The sequence below is a fragment of the Humulus lupulus genome, chromosome X (genome assembly GCF_963169125.1).
Source record: "Humulus lupulus chromosome X, drHumLupu1.1, whole genome shotgun sequence".
NCBI classification, from domain to species: domain Eukaryota; kingdom Viridiplantae; phylum Streptophyta; class Magnoliopsida; order Rosales; family Cannabaceae; genus Humulus; species Humulus lupulus.
The window spans coordinates 114,591,184-114,596,295 of NC_084802.1; positions in this window are offsets into that span (position 1 = coordinate 114,591,184).

Sequence of the window (5,112 nt, forward strand, 5' to 3'; positions counted from 1 at the left end):
AGCTTGGTCAAGTTATGATCATCCACTGCAAAAGCTTAATCATAACTTTGTGACTATAACCCATTATTTCGGAGTTCATGACTTAACATAGGACATGCCGCATGTAATGCCCCAACTCCAGGGACCGTTACGGTGTGCCTTGTAAACAGTGCTAAACTCGCTAATCGAGTCATTTAGCCAAAATCGTGTAACTAAGTATGATTAGCAGTTTAGGGATTAAAAATTTTGGTTAAGATGTAATGTTTCACTGCGTGTTCATCAACTTTAGGGTCGGTCCCGCATTAATGCCATAGATCCATTCAATGCATGTTCATCGACTTTAGAGTCGGTCCCTGACTAGTCAGTACCATACACAGGTAAGCCATGCCACCAAACATATATCACATGTTCAATATCCATCAACAAGGTATTCAGCATGCTTACTAAACAGGTACTAGTACAATTAGGACTATGCACAACACAGAGGCTCAAGATCTGAACGATATCATACCCAGTATACACAGCATGTCCTAATCACATGTTTCTCGTGCATCACATGCATCATACTTAACAATCCAACATGCATCAATAGCAGCCATGCATGTCACGTTTAATAATCAACCAACATGCATCAAGAATAACCATGCATGTCACATATACATAGGGTGCAGTTTTCTTACCTCAGATTCGAGCTAGAATGATTTAAAGAACGACCCTTGAGAACGATCAACTTTTAGTCCTTTAGCGGTTACCTAGTCATAACCAAATATAGGATACCATCAATAAAAATGATCAACATAAATTCCCAAACCAATATCTAGCCTCCGGGATCTCAATCCCCACTTAACCGGGTACTAGGTTCAACCCCGAGGCCTAAGGCTTGAATCCCCAAGCTAAAAACACCATTTTGGCCGAAAAGGTCACTAAGGGCCGCGGCGCGCCCCCCAGACAGAGGCAACCCTCTCTGCCAGACGTCATGAGCCGTGGCGCACCACAGCCATGCCGCGGCTCATTACCCAGTTCAGCCAAAAACTCAGCACGCACCAGCTAGACTTCCCCTGCGTTTTCCCTTGGAACTAGCCCTTCAAACTTGTCCCAAACCTCCTCCAAACACTCAATTCAACCTCTACACATCACCTATAACTCACCCTCATCAAAACCCAAGCTAAACTTCAATCAAAACCTCCACTAATCCCAACTATCCTCAACACAAACATAAGCTGAAAAATAAGAGAAAAACAGAGTATGGCTCAAACTCAGGTTCAATTCCTTACCTTAAGTTGATTTAAATCCCTCCCAATGGCTGAACTCAATCTATAATCCCCAAGCTTTGACTCCCTAACTTTCTCCTTCAATTTGGGCTCTCAAAATTCAAAGAAAAGAATGAAGGAAAAACTTGTGCGGGAGAGAAAGGAGAAGATGAGGATGAGGCTCTGCCTTGTTCTATTTTCCATAGCCTTCTAAACACTCCCAAAGGATGATATAAATCCTTAATGTCAAAAGACCATAATGCCCCTAAGCCAAATAAATCCCTCTAAAAGCTTCCGAGGGTAAAACCGTCATTTCCCGCCTATCTCGTTAATTATAATTAACGCTCTCCAATTCCCGCTATTCTCAATATTCTCAAATACCAATAAGTCATATCCCATTACCCTTTAATTCCCGGTAATGTTCTAATCATCAAAGTGACCCCGAGACTCACCCCGAGCCCCGAACTTAAGCTTGTTATGACTAGACCGAACACTTACATCTCATGATCGTCTCATGCCGAATATCTCGAACCAATCCACCTTATAATGTGGCTATATTAATTAATCACAACCATGCACCCAAAATACACATTTACGCCCACAGCGGCCAAATTACCAAAATACCCTTATAATCATAAATACACCCGTATGCATGCATTTACCATCATATAATAATATAATTCACATAAACATGCATATAATCATTAAATAGCATCATAACTCAATTATGGCCCTCCCGGGCTCCTAATCAAAGTCCTAACCCTTATTAGGAAATTCGGGGCATTACACCGCCTTAGGGTCGATCAAACCTAAAATACATCATTAGTTCCTATCTGTGTAAGAAATATAACCTTGCTATTGACATGTCTAGACACCTTCCTTAGGGGGACGGAAAGAAAGTTGTCGCGAGGCGCTATTCATATCTCACGGTGTTATATTAATAATGGAGACCATGGGTTATGTATAGTTATCAACCCTCTCCCACTCACTATTTTGAAATAAGTGTTTTTAACCTAATTAATTCAAAATTAATTATAGATTCTTTAAACTTTATGAATATAGTTAAAATTGGTAAGAAAGCGTGTTTCTAGGTCCATATCCAATTTTAAATTACCAATTATATTCATCTAAACTTTACTAAAAAAAAATTTTAAAATAAATTCGGTTTAAAGCAATTAAGTCATAAAGACTTAAAAAAATGGTGTGAAATTTTACCAAGTTTTCAAAGAATAAAACTAAGTAATTTATATGCAATTGGTTTCGCAAAAAAAATCATATAAACATATAGGACAATTATAATAATCATGTTTCTACCAATGAGATGCATGATAATAACTGTGTGGGTTTTTTAAGTATGGCACAAAATGCATGAACATATTATCATTCGGATGAAAACAATTATTTAAATAAATAAGCAATAAATGTTGAACTGGGTGTTTTTGGGTATTTCTAATTTTACAACCTCTTTATAAAATTAAAATAAAATAAAAACCGCCTAGATCTCTATTGGGCTTCTTCACTTTACTTTTGGTAGGATATGTTTTGTTGGTCCAGAATAATAATAAGAAAACAATTTTCTAATTATCTTGATTAATTAAAACAAAACTTTTAAATAATCATTATTTTATTTTCCTTCTAATTAAAACAACTTTTAATTAAAATAAATAAATTTAATTAAAATATGTTATTTTGAAAAGTAAATTTTAAAATAATATATTAAAAAAAGTTTGTTAGGAAAACAAAAATATCTCATTATTTAAATATCAAATTTCTAACAGATAGGATATTTAACATTTTAAAATTTTAAAAAAATAACAGATTAATTTCATAAAAATAAAAAAATTCTGGACCAGTAAGATGGGGATACGTGGCACTAAAAAGTGTTGTTGGGCCCACTGTACGGAACCGTACGGGCGTCCGTACGACGTCCCCGGCAGCGGCTCGGAGGAACGGTGGCTAAATTCTGAATCTCGGGCTCCGCTTTGACTTTGTGTGATCGGAATTACAATTTTATGAGTTTAAAAACCAAATAAAATTATATAAATCCTATGCCCCTTAATGGCTTACACAATGATCTAATCATAAACAAATCCTAACCCAAAAACACCATACAATTAACGATTCAACATTCTCATGCATTCAATCAAATTAAGTCATCCATTCATTCATCATAAATAAATAAATGCATAAAACTAAACCCACACAGATTCAATGTATCTATATATGTGAAGATGGCTCTGGTACCATTTGTTGGTTTTTATTGATCAAATCAGAGATTATACGCAGCGGAACAACAATCAAAATTGTTAATTTAATCCCACAAGATTTCTAGATCTACTTCTTCACATACATATATATATTGAATCAAAGAGATGAATAGAAAATTACCTCAAGTCCTTCCTTGCTGCTATCATTTTGTACGACAAAATCCTTGAGATCTCACACCAAGATCTTCCAAAATGTTCTCAACACACAGAACGAGTGTGGGCTCGTTATACAAAATAATAGGCAAGATCTATTTATCAGATGTTCTCAACACATGAGATCTGATAAAGTTTGGACCTAAATTTGTGAAGAACAGTGACATATGCTTGTAGCACTGTTCTATTTCTCTCAGGGAGATTTTCACGATATAATTTCTATCTCTGAAAAGTATCGCCCTGGAAAAAAAATGATCTCCTATATTTAATATATCCAATATATTAAAAAAATATTAGTTATTTTAAATAATTTAAAAACAACTAATCAGTGATCAGATTTTTGTTTAAATAATAATATTTTAATCATATTAAAATATATCATTATTTATTTAATATTTAAATAACTAAAATTATTGAACCAAGATTCTTCTGGAATCTTCTTGTGCGTGTAGCACAGTGTCTGTGCACTGTGCTACATGCCCAACCCATGTCAGGGGGGACATGTGATTTTCCCAAATTTTTTTATCATTATTTAAATACCAAAATTCCCAAAAATAAATTAATTCAAAATTAATTATATTTTTTGTTAAATCAAATAATTAATTAATTCTCATTTAATTAATTAAACATAATTATACAATAATTATGTTTAGTGCATAGAAAAATATTTTACTTATCAAATAAGTCATTTTATCCATTTTTGTATTTATCTTTGTCAGTGTTTGTTTGAGCCATTTCGGAGACTATGGACCTATAACATTAAGCTCCAATAGATTTTTGAAACCTTCTTCTTCTTCCTCTCCTTCTTCCTTTCTCTATCTAAGTCGTCCACTTTCTCTCTCCTTCTCTCACTAGACCGACAACACCAAGAGCATAATGCTCTCTATTTTTTCTTCCTTTCCCTTTTATTTAACCTAGGGCAATAACTAGTCCTAATGGAAAAATGAGTAAGTTTCATGTTTTTGTTTATTTTCATTTATCTTAATTTTTATTTGATTGAACAAAATAAATGGGAATAAAATCTTCCCTTTCCCACTTAGTGTCGTCCACACTCATCTTCTTCCCTTTATTTATTTATTTATTTTCTTTTTAATTAACTAAAATAATTCTAATAAAAGTGTGTAGAAAAGTCTATGCAAGTGCACCATGCAACGACACACATGCATACTTAATTACTAGGGTGCATCACTACCTACCATGCACCTTGGTGCATTCAACCAAAACTCATATATTCACAAAAATAAATTTAATAAATAAATAAATAAATAACAATTAAATAAACACAATTTCTAAAAGAATTCAAACAATTAAATAAAATAATTCATAACACTTAACAATTAAATAAAATAAAGCACAAAATTAATAAAATAAAATAAAATTTGATGCGCTACAATATCGAACTCATACTGCTTCATATGTTCATACGTTACCCCAGAATATTTATCGTAATTTAATATAATATA